Source organism: Gorilla gorilla, chromosome 13, assembly GCF_029281585.2.
Source record: "Gorilla gorilla gorilla isolate KB3781 chromosome 13, NHGRI_mGorGor1-v2.1_pri, whole genome shotgun sequence".
Classification (NCBI taxonomy): Eukaryota; Metazoa; Chordata; class Mammalia; order Primates; family Hominidae; genus Gorilla; species Gorilla gorilla.
In genome coordinates this window covers 48,095,012-48,115,614 of record NC_073237.2, presented here as the reverse complement: position 1 = coordinate 48,115,614, position 20,603 = coordinate 48,095,012, and the positions used below count along the sequence as shown (strand labels likewise).

At 44.1% G+C, this 20,603-nt stretch overlaps 1 long non-coding RNA gene across 1 annotated transcript; it reads left to right on the top strand.

The window, feature by feature from the left end:
• Positions 1 to 2,859: 2,859 nt before the first annotated feature.
• LOC129524648 (uncharacterized) lies at positions 2,860 to 11,960 on the top strand. Its single transcript, XR_008668534.2, has 5 exons — positions 2,860 to 2,948; positions 7,136 to 7,237; positions 8,888 to 9,013; positions 11,342 to 11,491; positions 11,762 to 11,960. It is a non-coding gene; the product is annotated as an uncharacterized lncRNA (long non-coding RNA).
• Positions 11,961 to 20,603: the final 8,643 nt, after the last annotated feature.

The window sequence follows — 20,603 nt, the reverse complement described above, 5'->3', positions numbered from 1 at the left end:
GAGTCTACATTGAGTGTAACTCTACTGGCAGTCTCTGTTTAGGGCAAGAATTCCTGATTCTGGCCTTGCCTACTCCAGGTAGGCCTCTGCAAGGGCTGTATGGACCACAGCAGCCCAGGTGTCCAAAGTGGAAAGCATGCCTTCTTTCCCTGATCATCTCCCCCTTCTCCTTTGGCCAACCTTGTCTATATAAATGCAATACCATCCTGTCATCTCAAACTAGGGACTCATGGTTGAACTCCATAGTTGTTAACGGGCTTGATCTTGGACTCCCAGCCCTGGGTAACTTTGAGCAAAGTTCCTTCATCTTGCTAAGCCTCTATTCTCTAATATAGGAAGTATAAATAATAATGCCATGAAGCCTCTGGGGTTATTGGAAAGATTAAGTGAGACGATGTAAAACAAACATTTAGCATGGCATCTAACCCATAGCTAGTGCTCAATAAAGTGTTGTGTTTGTTTAACTTTATTCTACAGCTCCCCTTGTCCTGGCCTAAGACTGTGGCTGGATAAATCCCTGCCTTTGTCCTTGAAGCTGCTCTCTGATACCCTACTATTCAGACTATGGAGCAGCAGGATCAGCCTCACTTGGCAATTCATTAGAAATGCAGAATCCCAGGCCCCACCCCAGCCCTGCTGAATCAGAATCTGCACTTTCACCAGATTCCCAGGTGACTCATATGGGCATTAAGGTTTGTGACACACTGTGATTTCTAGTGCACACAGTTAGCCTTTCTTTCTCTGTCCTGGGGATATGAGTAACTTCCTAATTCCAGCCATAATCATTCTTATAAAGGTAGAACCCAAGCCTACCATGACGGGTTTGACCAAAGTCTAAGTCCCTTCCTGAAGGCTTACGATATGGCTAACGTGAACCTGGTGAAGAGTGGCATTAGTGTGAAAAGTGTATGGAAAGGTGAATGAGCAAGAATCAGGAAACCTGTCAGAGACTACTGCAATGATCCAACCAAGACGTGAAGGGCCTGAACTAGGCCTGGGGCCAAGAAAACAGGGAGAAGGGGGTGAGTTATGGAGTTTTATCCAATACAGAATTCAGCAGATTGAACTACCAGGTAGAGTTACAGGGGATACAGGAGATGGAGTAAGGACAGCTCTGAGATTCCTTTGAAATAACAGGATCATATTGCATGTATATAGACAAGGTTGGCCAGATGGTGGAGAAGGGGGAAACGATTAGAGACAGAAGACATGCTTCCTTTTGTGGGTATGTGTGCTGGCAGGAAAAGACTTTCAGGAAGAAGGGTGGGCTTCCTCTGGCATTTACTTCACAGTGAGTGTTACAGAGATGTGAGGTAAGTGCACTAGAGCTAAAAGGCTATGGGTTCAAATCTTGGCTTTTCCACCTAGGAAACACAGCTTGTCACTCTGAGCAAGTTGATCAACCGCTCTGTGCCTCAGTTTCTACGTTTGTAAAATAACCCTCAGAGTGTTGCAGTGAGGGTTAAATGAATTAATATATATGAAATGTCTAGAACCATGCCTGGTACATAGTGAACACTCAATAAATATTATCCATTATTATGGCTGCCTCTTTGTCTATCTTCCCAATGAAATTCTGAGGTCCTTGGGGAGAGAGACCTCAACTGACAGTCTTTATGTCATCTAGCACCTAGCACAAAGCAGGTACACAAATACGGTCCACGGAAATGTATGTTGTTCACTAAAGGTAGCCAGGTGGTCCCGTGTGGTATCTGTGTACACAGAAATACAGATGTTGTATCCCTTTACAAATGTTCATCTCTTCCCTGCTCCCTTTTCCTAATCACAGCTTAATAACTTCTACGTAATGAGAATCTGTGCTCATTCTTTTCTCAGTCTAAACTGATCTATGGGCTACCCTGATAACGCAGCCTGCCTCTTGGGTAAATCCACTCTCCCCAAAGGGTGACAATGAGTGGGAGGAAACTCGTCCTCTGGAGTTTCTTTCACTCATTTGACAAAGATGACCTGTGTGCCCATCAATAATGGCAATCATTCCATCTTCCATTTCTTGAGAGCAGGCACCAAGTCTCTGCCTAGCTCTAGTGCTCTGGTCTTTTCAGGGAGAAAGACAAGAAAATGGCAGATTATAATATAGTAACAACAGAAGTAGACACAGGGTTCTGGGGGGCTCAGAGGAGGGAGAGGCACCCCAGTCTGATCACACAGAACTGGCTCCTGTGAGAGGGTAAAGCAAAATGGTGGCCCTGAGTGAACCCCAGTCCTGCCCTCAGCACTGTACACTTCTTGTCTTTCACTATCACACTGCACTTAGAAACAGAATAAAGACTGGAAACAAAAAGGCAGAGGGCAGAGGCCAAGGCCCAGATGAACATACAAAATGAGCTCCAGACCGGGCATGAGTCTGTATCAGGAGGTGGCTTGGATCCATTGCCCTAGAAGCAGAGCTTGAGATATGGACTGAGTGCACCTGATTTATCAAGGGAGCGTTCTTCAGGGAAAACCACAGAGGGAGGGAGGAAAGAAAGTCACAGAAGGAGAAAGAGTAGAGCCAGGATACGGTCTCAGGTAAGGTCTTGTCCTCCTGACCCTCAGGGGTCTGGGGAGGAATAAACTTAGCCCCGGCCAGGCAGCTTCCGCAGTCAGCTTAACAAAGAAGGTGACAGCTGGGAGCTGTCAGCAGCCAAAAGTCTCAGGTGCACTGGCCCCAGAAAGGGGATCTGAGTGGGGCCTCAACATGGACAGTTACAGGCAGATAAGAGTCAGAAGGGCCAGCATCAGATCCACGTTCCCCTGACATCACTTTGGTCTATCTGTGACCTCTGAAAGGACATTCTTGTGAACAAAGGTGAGCTAACAGGTTCCTTGCAGAACCTCAGTGTGAAACCACATGCATGGGCAGGGGTCCAATGGGGTGGATCCACCCCTCTTAGTCTTGTCCTGTGGTGGTGCTGAGCCATGTCTCCCCCATCTTGTTTGGGCATCAGGTATGTGTCCACAAAACACAACTTTGGGTGGTAGAAGCAAGTTGATTTGCCCAAAACTATTTGGCACCCCGGCTTTCTGGGGTCATGATTTATACACCAACATCCACCAGTTATCAGCCACAAATTCAAGTATGTAAGAAAAGGTCAATTCCTCCCACCCACCCAGGAAGCCTGGAGGGGCAGGAGTGGAATTCAAGGGGGAACCAGGAATTTAGCTCCCAAGCAACTGCTGGGTGTTAGAGATTGAGAGAAAGTGTTCAGGGAAGCTGTAGGATCTTCTTCTTTTGTAATGAGTTTATGTGTGCATGTGTGCAAGCATGTGTGTATGCATGTATATGTGTATACATCTGCATGTATTGCATGCTTATGCATGAGCATGCATGTATACGTACATGTATGCATGTGCATGTATATGTGTGCATCTGTGTACATGTGCTCACAGCCTTCCCTTTGCAGTTCGGAGTCACTTTGGTGGAAAGCAGTATTTTTTAATTTTAGGAAATTAGCTTCAAGTGAGAAAGCAGGGAAGTAAAATATAGTATTTTAAAACTCTGTCCTAGGGGTCTCGTTGTCCCCTACCCAGCCCCAAATACAGCATCAGTCAGTTTTGTTTGTTTGTTTCTGGCAATTTATATAAAGAGCTTCCCAGAGTTGTGTGTGAGATAACAACTTAGCCCACCCCTAGTCTCCCATTCCCTCTCTCTAACTCTAGGTGTCTCATCACACACCCATCCCTGCTTCTCAGGGTGTGCTGGTGTTCAGGTGATTTGGCCATGCCACTCCTAGATCTGTGTCAGGGCCCTAGGTTATAGCTGGGACTTTGGACACTCAAGGGATAGGAAGCCACTGGCCCTTCAAAGAAGGAAGAAGGCAAGAAGTCACCGCCCAGAATGGAGATTTTTTTTTTTTTTTTTTGAGACGGAGTCTTGCTCTGTTGCCCAGGCTGGAGTGCAGTGGTGCAATCTCGGCTCACTGCAAGCTTCGTTCCCCAGGTTCACGCCATTCTCCTGCCTCAGCCTCCTGACTAGCTTGGACTACAGGTGCCGACCACCATGCCCGGCTAATTTTTTGTATTTTTAGTAGGGACGGGGTTTCACCATGTTAGCCAGGATGATCTCGATCTCCTGACCTCATGATCCGCCCGCCTCGGCCTCCCAAAGTGCTGGGATTACACGCATGAGCCACCGCGCCCGGCCCAGAATGGAGATTTCTACGTCTTCCAAATATCCAAAGTCATTTTGCTGTTTTAGATATTTCATTCTTATTATGAAAGCTGTATGTGTTCACTGAATACCATTAGAATACAAAGGCAAAAAAAAAATCATTTTTCTCCAATCCAGGGAGAACCACTGTCAATATTTCAGCATGTACCTTTTCAGATGTCTTTCTATGGTGACCAACACTTTTTAGTTGTATCATGCCTACATTATTTAATATCTTTCTACATTATTAGATCTTCAACACAAATGTAATACAGTCCATGCTAGGGGAACACCATCATATTTTGGCCTATCTACTATTGTTGGGCCTTTTCTGAGCTGGGTTCTCCAGCCTCTTCTGGCAGTTATGAGTCACCCGGCAATCCTTCAAAAAATTCTTTTTCTACTTAACCCAGTTTTTATTGATTGCAACTATCCTGATGGATACAGACAGTAAAGCTGTTCTTCATTTCTCACATTTTAAGTAGCGGTGTGGTGAGCAATGTTATAATTTTGTGCATTTGCCTGATTTGTTCATTGAGATTCGTCCCTAGAAGCAGAATTGCTGGATTCAAAGGTCTGCAAAAGTGTAAGCCTTCTGGTTGATAGTGCCTAATAGTCTCAGGCCTATGGTGTTGGAACTGATCAAATGTGCTGTGCATTAAGCTTGGAGCTTCACACACATAGGCTCTAAGAGTCACTGCACCTCTCAGGGTATATGGCATTACAACCATCTTACAGACGAGGAAGCCAGAGTCAGTGAGTTGGGTCACTTGTCCTGAGTTATAGCACTGGGAAGTAGCAAAGCTACTTGAGATCAGAGCCCAGATGTGCTGGGTATTCTGCTTGCCCCTCCAGATGCAATTGCCCCTCTCTTCCCCTGGGAGGCTTATTATGGACCACATCATGGCCCCCTTGCCTCCGGCTCCTGTTGGATTCACCCACTGGGAGGCATGAGCAGGAGTTGTGAATAGGGAAGGATAAGAACACACTATTGATTTCCCAGCTTCTTCCCTGGCAGGTCACCCTGGTTGTCTGAGTGGCAGCACCAAAGATCAACCTTAATCTCCCTGGGTTGGAGAGCTTCTCCCTCCACTACCCTCCCTCAAGTCTAAGGATGCAAACAGCTCCTTGCTGGTGCTCACATGGTCCCTGACCATCCCTTACAGCTTTTCTTGACCCCACCCACCTCTGTGTACATAGCTCCCGTGTTAGGGTCACCATCTTTTCCCCGTTGGGATACTGACAATAGACCAGGTCTGTCTGGAGCCGAAGTGCACGTTTTCCCATCACACCATGTTACACACAAGTGTGTATTTTTCACAAGCAGTCTCAGCCACTCCAGCTTCTTTCTGTGCACATACACACATCCCATGACAGGCACTTCCACGTTCCACCCCTCAGCTCTGTAGAGATCAGAATATACTTGAAAGAGCCCTGGAGGGAGAGTGAAGCAAGGTCTTGCTGTGTGACCTTGGGCAAGTCCCTCCAGCTCCCCAGCTCTCTTGACTTCAGTTTCCTCATCTGAAAAATGAGGAGCTGAATTAGAGGGTTTCAAAGGTCAGCTATCCCAGGAGAAACAGAACAGTGTATACCAGTAGATATTAAATTTACATCTGCACTTTACACACATCTGCACACCAGTGTGTGCGGTATCTGTGCATAGAGAAAAGGGAGCCCTTTTGCAAGCTGAATGCTGGGACCTTTTATTCCTATGTATTTAGAACCTTTGCTGTTTGTACTTGGCCAGCTTTGGATGGCAAAACAGTCTATTCTCTGTGGAAATTCTGACTTATTTTTCCAGCTGGTCTGCCAGTTGCCAAGAAATGTCATCTGAATACCATTATTTAATCAAAGATTAGCCCACGCCTGTGACATAGGCTGTAACTATTATCTTCTTTGATTTTTTTTACATAAGCACACATTTTCTTCACAGATCAGACCTTGCATTAGCAGAGGTAAATGCTGCCTCCTTCTTGGCCAAATAGCCCAGAAAGTCGTGAAGTGATCCAGTGGGATTGAGGCTGTCTGTATCTGTGTGCGTGTGCGAGTGTCCGTGAATATGTGCTCGGATGCGTGTGTGACTGGGAGGATATGCATGTGAGTGTGAGTGAGGAAGCTACCTTTGAAGTCGTTTCGTGCAGGGATCCAGAGAGAGGACTTTCCTTGGTCATTGGACATATCAACTTGGCCTCCCAATTTATCAGATGATGTTCAGCATTTGTTTTCAAATTAGAGCATGTGTGAAACAAAATCCAGCCGTGCCTGCCGGGAGGTTTTAGGATGGACCCGACAATATTTGTAACTCAATCATACTACAGATTTCCTGGGTAAAGCAAGAGGGCAGGGAGGTCATGAGTTCAAGCTGTAACTGTTGGCTTGGGCGTTGGAAAACTCTAGACTGCATGACCTTAGAAGGCCACCACTTAGCCCTGGAAAGTCTCCAGCCTCTTTAAGCTCTATGTGGCATCCAAGTTCGCCTCTCATTTGCTGCTTTCAGAGCTTTCTAGGACAATTTTCTCACTGGCCTTTGTTTAGGCAGTTGAGGTGATAACATCTTATTTTGTTTTGTTTAGATTTTTATCAGGTTGCTCCCAACGGAGCAGGGCCCCAATCCAGCCTCAGAGTGGAGCTCATTACAAGTTGGGGCTTGCTCCCTTGTTCTTGAAGGCCCTTCGGATTCTTTCTTATTTTCCAGGCTCTTGGCCTCTGCCTGGTCCAAGGGCCAAGCTACAGCCAAACATCTAACACTGCCACTCCCAAATTACTGGCTAAATGTTCGTCTGCCAGAAAAGAGGAGCTCAGGAACAAAAACTTGGGCCTGGGGGCAACTTGACTCTTCTCATACACTGAGAGGGCAAGAAAGGTCACGGGCTTCATTTTTAAGAGCCAAGGAAATTGAGAAACTAGACCAACAACCAGAAATTCTCAGATAGAACTTATTTATACCCCCTCCACTTTCATCCCCCAACCTTGTTCTCTTTCCAGAGGCAGTCTATGGACTTGTCAAGGACTCAGGAGCAAAGAGAACTCTGCCCAAGGCGATGGTCATGCCCTTGCTCCAACACTTTGCTGAGGGCCTGGTCTGTTGTAAGCACACAAGCATAGTTTTTGAAATAATGAATGAATGAATGGGTGGGTGACTGTGTGAATGAGGATGTTTCCCAGAATAAATCCTCAAGAAAATCTTCTTTGGAAAGGGTGAAGTGTGGAGAAGCCCGTGACCTGTGTTTGTTACATTATAACAGATATCAATGTTTCCCACCCTATTGAATGTCCCAGCCTTCAAATCAAATTAGAAACTCCTTTCAGGCTCCTCGGGGTGGGTAGATGAGAGCTGAAGGAGGAGGAGAGGCAAGTAGGGAAGAACTGACCAAGGTGAAGGTCAGACCTTCATGCCCACATGAGCTCTATGCACACTTCAGTCCTTTTCCCAGACTGCTCAGTGCTTCCCTACCCAGGCACTCCCTCGGGAAACAAGGGAAGATGACTACATGGAGAAGATAACCAGGAGCCCAACCAGGCTTTTTTTTTTTTTTTCTTCGAATTGCTAAGTCTAGAGTGACTCATAGGAACTCCAGACAAAGATGACGATGGAAAAGGACTCTAGCAGATCAGGGGAGGTGGTTGAGGAAAAAGAAGCGGGGGACTTGAGGTTGGGAGAGAATGGGAAACATGTTTTGTAAGATTTCCAAGATTTTTGGGGGCTGTTGTTAAGGACTTTTTCATAAGACCTGTTACCCTGCTGGGGTTTACATCACTATTTGATCTAAGCCCCAACAGGACGACTACATCTGCTACTAAGCTGTGTTGTAAATGTCTTTAATTTTTATATTTCATCTGAAGGGAGTTGTTAAAGTGAGTTTACAGGGTGATGGCTCTTTGAATAAAAGCCATCAATACTGGAGCAGAGCTCTGTATGACACTTAATTTTCGCTCTAGTAAGCCCTCCTAAAACATTACAAGATTTAGGAGGGATTTTTTTTCCTTTCTTCTTTTTCCCTTTGACTTCCTTTCCCTCCTTGCATTATTTCTCTCCTCTCCAGCTCTCGCGCTCTCCTCTCTTGCTTTCCTTAAAGGACATATTTGAAGAGAACATTTTTGCTCAGATGACACCACTTCTCTTTTTACCGCCAGCCAGATGTGCTCTTGACTTCTGAACAGGAGAAAGGTTTCTTTGAAGTTTTTCAAAGACTTTGCTTTTATTTAGAATTTTTTCCCCTTTTCTCTCTCTCCCTGGTGTTTAACTGGTTGGGAAGCCCCAGGAGGGGTTTTCGCATGGGCCTCTTTTCTTTTCCTGGGGCATGAAAGGAATGGGATCAGAGGCACAATGTTTCCAGAGAGCCTTCTATTTTCTGCCCCAATGACTCCAAGTATTTTCTGGTAGAGCCGCTGTCCCCAGGAGCAAAAAGAAGATGGTTTTGGATTTTCCCTGGAAACGCATCTATTAAATGAACAGAATGGTTCTGGTAGTGGTGCAGGGGTGAAGGGCACCCCCATCCCATCCCTGAACATCTCCCTACCCTTCCTAAGGAGGGCAGAAAGAGGTCTTCACTTTCCTGGCCATGCTGCTGTCATGGTTGCTTAACTGCTCTTGCATGGCACTGAAATCTGATTAAAACAAAGATCAGTAATGGGAATTCAGGGGACATGTCAGAAAAAGATTGGTACCCCAAAGTGAGAGCAGGAGCCCCTCTGAAAGTAATGAGAAAGCTTTCTTTATCTTTGCATCCCTCATAGCACCACAGCCTGGCATCCTGCTCAATATGCTTGGGCCAGTTTGTGATTTTTCAGGAGGACTGGAAAAGTGCTAACGCTTTAGGAGGTGGCAGTGACAGAAAGCTGGAAGACTTCTCTGAAGAACAGGTGAGTCTTTAGCATGACATGCTAGGGCAGAGGATTTGGAGTCTCAAGTTTCCGTCAAAGTGCCAGCTGTGTACTGAGTAGCTCTGTATCTCCCCAGGTGAATATAAGTTCCAGAAAGGCAACATCCCCGCCATTGTATTCCCAGGGCCGAGAAGAGTGCCAGGGACTCCATGGGCACATGGAAAATGTATATGTCCTCCATGCATGTGTCTGTTTGACAATAGCCATGATTTCTTTGGAGGAAATGCTGCTGCAGATTCAGGAGGGAGGGGTTTTCTCTCAGAGTACTTTCAAAGAAAATAGGAACTGGGAGCCACCAAAGACTTCTTATGCCACAAAAATATTTGTGTTTTCTAAAAAACCTCTAAGGTTTTTGAGGAAAATAAATACATTTGGAATTGAGGGGTTTGTTTTTGTTTTATGCAAAAATAGATTAATTAAAACCCAGGAGTGTGTGTGTACATGTGGGTGTGAGCACTGTTTCTTGTTTGTCTTATGTGAAGTGTGTTCACTACTACAGATAATCATAGTCAGGCTCATTTGACTGACTCCTAAAGACGAAAACCCTAAGTCAGAACCAATCAGGTTCATATATACCACGACCCACAAGCCTGAAATCACAACACCAACCTTGGGAGTGATTGGGTGGGTTACATAAATTATTCTCCAGTCTCTTCCTTCCACTACTTTCTTAGCAGCTTCTATGTTCTTAGGGGCAATGTGGATATGTGACTTCTGACACATGGGTATGGTCGTACTGGGGCCATGTGATTAGTTCAAGCCAACAGACTATGAGTGGTGTTGGTCACTTTTGGGTCAAGTCAGTTAAAAGTCTTTGTGTGTATCTTCCCTCCCTCTCTTCCGGTACTTCAGCATCCCATGAGGCCATGTGTTTCAAATGGTGCTGCTAAAAGACCACAGAGCCTCTTTCAACCTGAGTCCCTGAGCATGATGTGGGGCCTCTTGCTAACCAGTCTTGGATGTAAAACATGAGCAACTCAATTTTTATCATGATAAATACTGAGATTCCAAGATTAATTTGTTATCACAGCATGGCCCAGCACATCTGATTAATGCACCCTTAATAGTCTGGCCAAGCTATCAAACAAACAAAGGCTCTCCTTCCCAAATGTCTTTTGCATCTATTCCCCTTCATTTCAATGGCCAAGATTCCTGTTTGGACCCCAACTTCTCAATGGTATGATTACGCTAACATTCCATCAGCTGTCCTGCTCTATTTCTTCCCCCATGTAGAAATGTCATTTTCCAATTCCACACCCTCAAGCATGGCTTAATATCATGTCACTCTCTTGCCTAAACTGGCTCTCAATAGGCTGCAAAATAAAATTTAAACACTGAAGCCAGCCCCACAAAACCCTCCGTGATGAAAACTGAATGCTGTCTTTCCACCTTCTTTTCTTAAATTCCTGAATTAAATGACTCCCTGTCCATGATCCCTCACTGCACATTGTCACCCCTCTCCATTACCACTTACTCTTCCCAGAAGGCTCGACTCTCCTCATCCCACATCCCAGCTGTTCCTGACGTCAAAGACTCCAGGGCCAAGTTCTCCATGACAAGTTCTCTCTTTGTAGCCCCATCATGTAGATGAAATCTTGCCCTTATGTGAAGTCCCACAGCCCTCATCCTTTCTTGTGTCAATTAACCCCTTACACAGAGCAGTTTTTTGGTGTGTTTCACTGAGCAATTCTAGGACATCTTTAACTGCACCACTCTCACCACTTTCATAGGAGCTAGCCCAGTGCCATACGTAGTAGCTCAATAAACTTCTGCTGAAAGAATATATGAAGAATAAGCCAGTATCTCAGGGACCTAGCATGACTGAAGCTTCCCATTTGATTGCATGTATTAGCCTATTGTGTCTTTAAGCCTGCTATTTTGAGAATATGGTTTGGAAACCACTCCCAGGGTGTTTGTACAACTCTAGCTCTGGAAATTCTGATTCTATAGCTCTAGAGTGGGTCTCACGAATTCACATTTTAATACAAAGGTCTTTTTAAAAAAAGACATTTTAAAGGTCTTTGAAGGAGATTCTGATGTGAGAGATCTGTAAGCCGCATTTTGACAAACACTAGGGTGGTGTGAGTATGTGATTGTGAACGCTCTTAGTGTATGAGGGAAATGCATTGGTAGTTTGGGTCGCTGGTGAGCAATCCTTTCCAGAAATGGCAAGTACGTTTTATCTCACTTGTCAACACCAATGCATTGGTAGGGGCGCTCCAGAGGACTGTTTTAAGGAGGTCTCTGGGGCCACATCTGGACTGCACAGGGAGAAGCCCTATGATGGATTGATGATGTCTGCCATAGGATGAGAGGGGAATGTGGGGGCTGTGTGCCAGGTGTCTGCCGTCACTGCCAGCCCCTTGGTCTGGAGACACAGGACCAATACTTGGAGATGAACATCAAAGGATCATCTGAGTCCTAATCCAGCCTGCAACCTGACTTCAACTTCCTCAGGTAACTGTGGCAAGCACAAATAAGATCAAGATGTCCAGTAAAAGGCATTCCTTTCGAAGAAGCCACAAAGTTGTCATAGTGAACAATTGCTGTTTTCATCTGCAGCCTCCATCTTCCCCCTTCAATGGTACCTTGAGTTTCAGCAATTTACCCCTCTTCCATTCTCTTCCACTCTGGTTCCAAGTGGGCATGGGTGGGAATGACCACACCCCCAGTTCCAGGGGTGGGTCCTGATTGGCTGAACTCAAGCAGCTTATCCTATCTCCCCAGTGACAGGAGCAAAAGAGAGAGACGCCCAGGACTTGTAGGAGCTGCAGGAGGACCCTCTCCCTTCTGCATGAGGAGAGGCATGAGGGTGTGAAATCTGACCAGCTAGAGTGATTTTGTAACCACCAGATAAGAAACTGCAGCTGCTGAGGGGCCACTCTGAGCAGTCCAGGAATGAAGTCAACACCACAAAAGGCAGACGAGCGAGATGGTGAGAAACCAGGTCCTGGGGTATCCTTTGAGGCACTGGACCAAGTCTGACCTGAGGTCTGTCTGACTACTGGACTCTTCAGTTATGTGAACAAATACATTTTCTTCATTGTCTAACTGATTGTTTTAGTCATTTTCCATAACACAAGTCCTGACTAACAGTTCTTTGAGGGGAAAATGGAGATTCAGGGGCCTTTGGTCTCAACATATGCCAGAAACAACAGACTCAGACTCTAGGCCCAGCCCAGAGTCCATATGTGTCCTAACTATGGGCACATGATGTAGCTTTGTGCCTCTGCTGCCATTACCCTAGTGTGAGACTTTCAGTTCGGGAGGAAAAGAAGCAGAAAAGAGTCAGTCCCACAGGATGGTTGGCTCTGGGCTGCTAGCCTGGAGCTCTGCTTTCAGCATCTGGATCTCACTGAGGCACTGGGCAATGATGCCTGAGCTTTAATTAGTTACACTGGTAAAGGTCTTTGAAGGTGAAAATCGCTGAACATTAGTATTTTGATTCTTTTGAACTTAGGAGCATGTTATTACACATATAAAATAAAAAATCAATAGCCACTCAGTTATCTGGAGTGAAAGTGGCTGGTTCACACATCAGCATATAGATATACAATTACTTTCATGTGACCGACTTTATATTTATGTATTTTAACAGATCCTACGGTAGTGCTTTCATAATTAGAATATTTTATTAGTCACCTGTTTTTCTACAATCTCCACTAAAAAGGAAGAATTTATTTCTACCCAACCGTCTACTTGTCAGTTTGTGGTTTATTCAAAATCACATTTGCAGAAAACACTCTGAATGAAAAACCACCCTGGAACTTAAGGACACAAGCCTCTATTGGGGGTGATTTCCTTCTTCTTCTTCTTCTCAACATTGGTTAACATTTTTCTTCTAGATTAAAGGTGGAATTGATGGGAATTAGACTGTCTGCAAGCTGGAAAAGCAATCACTTAAATAATGACATTCAAATAGATCATTCAGTATCATGTAAATGTCAAGCGTGAGGTCATTTTTCAAAACAACACCTTTGTTCAACTGCGTCAAATGCATAGACACACGGTGACCAGCCTTGGTGGACAGAGCCCCTCCTTCTTTCTTGCTGTTGGTCCCTGGAGCAGCAGTACCCCTCATTCAGACATACTCTGCTCTGTGGTGTGTGTGCGTGTGAGAGTGAGCAAGAGAGAGAGAGAGAGATGTGGGGGGCAGACAGACAGAGATGGCAGGGGTGGAGTCAGCCCAAGAAAAAGTGCCTTCACCTCTTCTTCCTCTCAAAATGATACCATTACTTTCTTCAGTTTGAGAAAATCAAACTTTTGTTATGATTAAGAAAAAACAAAAAGTGAGTCTCAAACACAAAGCAACTTCCATTCCTGCTCTCAGAATTTGGTCTTTAGGTCTTTAAGCACCCTCTTCTCTTTTCCTCTTTCCACCAGAATCACGCTGTCTGGTTTCCTACCTTATGAAATATTATCGATCAGCTTGAAATGAAAGTGGGTTGCAAATTAATGTCTGCAACATTGTCTCCCATCAGATGGTTGGGGCTGGAAAGCCACAGCTTTTAGGATGTTAAATATTTATAGTTATCATTTCAACCAAAATATGAACTTGCACAAAGAAGAATATGATGCAGATTACTTTGAAAAAGTTTGCCTCATTTTCATGTCATTGGAGAAACTTCAGAAAAATAGGGCCCGTATGGATGTACACCTTGAATGTAAGCTTTAAAATACTCCCAGAAGAAAACTGCAGCAAATGACGGAAAAGAACCAGCCCGTCTCCCAGAGGAGTGTTTGCCACATCCCTGAGAAATGAGTGGCTCATTTAGATTATCCAATTTTCCACTCTTAAATCTGGTGGACTTCAGCAGGCTCTCAACCCTACTCCCCAATCATGGGGGAAAATCAAATATTATTCTAAAAATTATTGGTATGGATCATTATTACAGACAGCAATTGCTTTAGTTTTGTTATCATTATTGCTGGCATTTTAAATGCCTGAAGGCTAAATATCTGAGATTCATTGTTAACTATATATCTCTCAGCAACGACAGACTTGTGGCAGCTTGAAGATATTTTTGAACAAGGAATAATAGTACAGTAGAGAATGAAACTGAATCTCCTTTGGAATTCATGATCACAAGGAAGTGGTATTGAATTTACCTCCCAAGTCTTGGAAAAGAGCACAAGATAACATTCTGTTTTCTTTGGAATCAAAATCAAATTTACAATGTAGTTTATCTAAAAGGTGACTTTAGGATCTCTGCTAAGGGACAACATATCAAGGATGTCCCTGAGACTTCACCTGGGTTCCAGGAGGAGCGGCACCATAAATACTCACTCCACCAAGATGGTTTCTGCCAGAAAGCACCTTCAAAACCTCTGAGTCCAAGGTTAAATAATTACTTATTTCCACAATTTAATCTTAAAAAAAAAGATTTATGTTAGCTAAGATACAAATGTTATCATGAAATTAAATAACTCTTATATAAGTTTCAAAATAAGGGAAAATAAGATCAAGGAAGCAAGATGGAGTAAAGAGGTAGTTTTAGTCCCTAAATGTCTGCCATTAGGAATTCAAGGTTGGACTACAGGCGGGTCATAAAGTTGGCTCTGAGCTTCCTAGCAGTCACTATAAAGAGAGAAACATGAAAGGTCATGAGATGTAGAGTTTGTAAAGTAAAAATAAGCCAGGTGTTCAGAGAAGCAACATAGCCATTCCTGATGCCAAGACAATAAAATAGCTCTCCTGAGCATCCCTGGGAATAATAAATGCCATCTTCTGCAGCATCTTTGATCAGGGCAATGAGTTTCATAGTCTGTGTCTTATGAGATGATGAGACCAAGTTTTCTGTCAAGAACACACACGTGACTGGCTTCCTAAGAAACTTTCAAATTCTATTTGTATGTTTGGGTAGTTGAATCAGACCTAGTCCTTCTAAGCATATTAGCCCATACACATTTACTCTTCCACAAAGCACACGTGCAGTTGAACAGATAGAACTTGACTGAGTTCTCCAATGACAATACTTTGAAGGTCAGGAATTTCTGTAGTATGGACACACACTGCCTTTCAAAGTATATCCTCTGCAGAAAAGGGGGTGAAGCCCTCACCAAGAAGGCCATGTTTTTTGTGGAGACCCCGGTACTCCATTATTAATGGTTACCTTAATAAGGTAACATTGCCTGACTCTTATTATGATAAAATTATTTTGTCGTCAGCCGTACCTCTAAGGTATTTTCCTTTTCCCGTCATGAAATGAAAGGGCTTTTCTAAGAATAAATGTGATCATTGAAATGCACCTATTATTTGTCTGCCAGCACTTTCCTTCCCTCTTGGATATCAGGCTACCCCTTTGGGGAAGTTGTTCCTTTTTCTTTGTCCAATCATCCATTTGTGGTTGGGGTCTAAAATTATAGCACTCTAGTCTCTTGCTACAATTGAGTGGTCTAGGGGTCACATATGATCCAAAGTGGGCCAATCAGATTTCTTTCTAGGGCTTTTCAAACTGGAGCTAGAGAAAGCATTTCAGGCCCTCCTTGGTGGTGAAGTTGTTCTATACAGTCCTGGGAGCCGTCAACAGCTGCATTCCCAGCTGGGTGAAGGCAGCCAGTCTGCAGAGGAGGAGGTGAAGTCAACACAGAGGGAGGCAGAGACAAAGGACACAAAAGTAGACCTGGCAGCATCATCTCCCCAGGTTTCAAGGTGTCTCTTAGACCTTTTATAATCCTCCTATTGCCAATTGAAGTTGAGTTTCTGTCACTTGCAAAGAGAAGACTTTTTGCAAAGGGAAGACTTGTAAATGCTTCTACCGTTTCTCAAAACTCTTTCACCAAAAGATCCCCAGGTTTGTGTAAACTCAAATAAGCAGACTAACCTGAGGCTCCCAGGAATATTTCATATACATTCCCCAAGGGGGCCTGCTTGGTTAGGTGATAGTCTGTGTTCACACAGCTTATTCTCAAGGAGTGCACAAATAATTAAATGAAGATCAGGGGCAGATTACAGGCTTGTGAACATCAGCTTGGGCCCCACACTCTCCCACTGCCAGCCCCGGACTGTCTAGCACAGCTTTACTGTGTCACACAACAGAATCACAGGGCTCCCTGACCTTGGAATATTTCTAGCAAGTGCTTAATCAGGGCTGTTTGGCAGCCCATATGATTTAGAGACAGTTATATCTGAACCAGCCGTCAAACTAATGTTTTCATAGTCATTGTAAATTGGGACAGTCTCCCCTTAAGAATGGTATCTCTCCAACTTTGAGCTACAAAGTAAAAAAACGGGAGACCAGATTTTTGTGTTACACAATATGAGTTGTTTTGAATATGGAAATTCATGCTTCAGGAACCTAAACTGGAATCCTAGCAAACACATTTTAACTTGTGTAAATAGGGGTTAGTAACTATGAGCTGGATTTTTTTTTAAGAGACAAGATCTCACTGTTACCCAATCTAGTCTTGAACTCCTGGCCTCAAGCAATCCTCCTGCCTCAGCCTCTCAAAGTGCTAGAATTACAGGCATGAGTCACCATGCCTAGTTAGGGAAAGCAGGAGTTTTGTCAAAATCTACTACATTTAATTGATTCTAAAATGCTGTATAGAATGTGATTGACAGTGGATGGGGTATTGTAACTGGCAGGATTTTTTCCATCTCAGTGATACACAAAATGATAAAATATCCTATAAGCAATGGCATGTTTTCTTTGATTGCATTAAACAAGAAAGGCATATTTTAGTTATTGTGGTTTTTTCAAGGATGTATCACAGTTACTTCCTTTGCTGTCACTGAAACTTTGTGTTGTAGGACTACTTTGGGGAGGTTCAAGTGTGGACCTAAAGTGCCCCAGCAGTTATTGGCAGAGCCCAGCTTAGAACTTGGTGTTCTAGAATTCCATACAGCATTCTGCACTTTGTATCAGACTCCCAGCAGGTCCAGATCAGAGGCACACACAACCAGAGCTCCCCATCCAACCCCAAACATATTTGCTTTCACCATTTCCAGGCATTCCCAATAAAATTGGTGTTAAGGGAAGAGAAAGAAGGAATAATTGACAAAATAAAGGAACCATTCTCTGTACCCCAGAAATACCGCATATTTGGTAACAGTGTGGGGCATGAATACGTCCCCATCAGGTTCAAACCTCACTGTCCTCTTTCATAGTCCTTTGTTGAACCCCAGGACAAGAAGTGAGATCGGTAAGTCTCAGCCTATGGTGCACATAGCTACTTGCTCCACTCTCTTAAATGACTCTGTATGCTTCATGCAGAACAGTCCAGAAAGCCACTACCAATCCCACACAGCCCGTGAGATGAAATATTTTTGCATGAAACACTTCAGCATAGTCTGATCCCTCAACCCTTTATAATCTGGATGCAACCTCCACTTCCCACTTCATTGCCTGCCATTTCCTTATCCCATGCCATAGTCAAATGGAACTACCAACTGTCTCCAGGTAAATCCCTCATTTTCAGTCACCCTGTCCAAAAAACTCCTCCTTTTTTGCATGTTCACTTGTGCATTCACAGCCCCACTAAACACACATTTTCTCCCTCAGAAGTAAGCTGTTTGGGCTCTAAACTCCCATAGCATTCTCTCTGTTGTATTTATTTCGCATCAGATGTGAATTTGTCCCACAATGCTAGGCTGCAAATAACATTCTGCTTCAATCTTCTTTCCCCCAAACAAACTCTACTAATGACCACTAAGGGATGCATCTCTGGACAGATAGGCCTTGGAAGAGGTGGCACTGGTACAACGGTTTGGGGCAAGGAGTCCGGCAGCCAGCACGACAAGCCTCAAATTCCACCTTGGCTACTTACCACCCATAAGACCCTGAGCAAGGGATCTGACTTATTTCTTATTGATGGTATTTTAAGTGGCAGCATCATCATCTCAATATCATCATCTATAAAAAAGGGAATGATAATGGGACCTGTGTGAGAGATTCACTAAAATAATCTACAAAAGGGACTTAGCACAGTGCCTGGCATGTAGTAAAGTTCCACAGATGACATTTATTATTAGTATTATTGTATTTTCCTTTAGCTCTATGTTTGGTCCTATGAGACTGTTAGGACTTAAATTATACCAAGGAAATAAGAAGTGGTCCATTTCCTTCATCTTTGGTGGTGGTCATTGTGGTTCCTCTACTATAGGGTGCCACAGGGGAGCAGGAGCCCTCTGCCACGGGCTGGGCTCCGCTACAGGGGGCATATTCCAGAAGTGCATCCCACAGGACTCAGTGTAGCCACAGCCCACTCCCCACCCTGAGCTCCTGGAGCACAGGAGCCTAATCCACAACCCAGAAACACAGGGGCTGCCCTTTTAGAAGTCTTACCACCTGGCCCAGGAAGGAAAGCAAGGGAGGAGGGCAGAGTTTCTGACCCTTAGACCATCAATTCTACTTCCTCCCCTCTTGCCACCTCCCACACTTCCTGCCCAAGCTCTAGCCATGCTTTCCCCTCCTGGGCAAGCCCCACTTAAGTCCTTGATGGTCCTATGTGGGGATCACACCCTAGTTAAAAGACTTAGGGGTTGATGGGAGAAATTAGGTTCTCATCCTTTTGAGCCTCCTACAATAGCAAACATGAATATCTTGTTCGGTTATGCCGACACATGGGTGTGCCAGTTGGGATTAGTGTGCTTCTCTCTGCTACTAGATGGTAAGCTCCCTGTGGGCCATATCAGTGTCAGATTCACCCCAGCTCTGCCTCCATCTTGTGCAGAGTCCTTATTCTGAGAATTTGCAGGAGAAAATATCTGGGGGTACCAGACATTCTATTTCCCCTTTCCCTGTGGCCTCTCCCCACCCCAAGCCACAGGGGACAAAATGCTGCCATTGCTTGCTGCCAGTGACTACAAGCAAACTGGTTCCCTGGTCCTCCAGACCAATCTTAAATCCAAGGAACATCGCCTGCCATCAGTCCCCCGCCCCTTCCTCACCTCAACTTAATGAACAAATAAGGAAAGAAAATTAAAGCAAAAAAAATTAAACAGCTTTAGCTAAGATCAATAGAATTCTATAAAGCTCTGGGCTGTGGTATTGAGTGAGTGCAGAGTAATCCCCTGCATATTGCATGTTAAGTTAACTTGTGAGAGAAATATGCTCTTTCTCAGCCTCGCACCTTCTCCTCCATGGTGAAGGAGGAAGCAGGGAACACAAATTAAAACAATGTTGATTTAGTTTTTAAAGGGAGTACCCAGGAGCATTTTCTGCATGGCCAACTGAAAACTCCAGCCCAGGCTGCAGAACGCCTCTCTCTGCACAATACAAAGAGAATATTTGATCCCCAGAGCTCAGCCTGCTGGTGGATTTTTATTTTGTTTTTGGTTTTTGTTTCTTTTATGCCTTCCTTTGGATCTCAAACTTTTAAATGCCAACTGGAAAATTCCTTTTTCAGCAAAAGGTCCTTGCTCCACTCCAGTGTGATTGTAGGGAATCATGAGTCCTAACACATAGCAGTGTGTGATCAGGGCACACCATGCCAGGGAAGCAAGTGGGGAAGAACAGGCATGATGTGGGTCCCTGTGTCTTGTCATTGGCTTGGCTTCTCCTAGGTGAGGGAGAACTCAGGGAACCAGGTCATCGGGTTTGCTCCTGGCAATTTAGCCACCTCTTCAGGTCCTGCAGACACTCGCCTAAATTCCAACCAGGGAGCAAGCATCAGAAACCATTCATGCCCACTCGATCAGTCCTTCTGAAAGACAGGCAGCCAAGAGGCAGCCGAGCCTGGTGCCAGGCAACCAGAGCTTGAAGCAGGGGTGGTGGATTCAAGCAGACCTGTGGCCAAATTCCAGCTCCACCATTTACAAGCTGCACAACTTTAACCAAGTTAGTTAACGTTTTAAGTCCCATTTTTAAAACAGGAATCATAATACCTGTCTTGCAGAACAGCACTGGGGATTAAATGAGATGTATCATGTGAAAAAAAATACCTGGCCTAGAGTAAATGCTCAGTAAATGTTGGCTTCCTTCTAAAGGGTTGACCTTGTGCATCTGGAAATGGGCAATGGCACAGGGACTACACACCGAATTCTGAATTCATTTCCAAATCTCCAGCACTGAACACATTAAACAAGAAAAGCTGAGTGATGAATTAATGAATGGCCAGAACCATAGAGCTAATCCTTCATTGCTATCTTGCAAATAGTTTTCTCACATTATAAAATGAATTCATGCTTGATGTAGAGTTCTTAAGAAGTATAGATAATCAAAGAGAAGGAAATACAAATCATCCAGAATCTTGGCAACAAGAAACAGCTGCCATTATGGTTTCGGTATATAGCCTTCTGGGTATTTGTCAACATGTCTACAGAGATATAAATATTTGTTAAAGCAAAATGGAACCATTCTGAAACACTTTTTACATCACCTGTTTTGCTTATTTAACAATGGACCAGGAACATCCCTCCATGCCATTCAATTTCCTTCTATATGAGTTTTTAAGCACTGAAAATATGACATTGATTCAATATACAGTAATTTATGTAAAAGAACTCCTTCTTGGATATCCAGGCTATTTTCAATGTGTTCCTTTTATGACTGACTCTATAGACAACTATCTATAGATGAACACTTTAGACTTCTATCTTTGTAAATGGGTCTGAATACACCCTAAA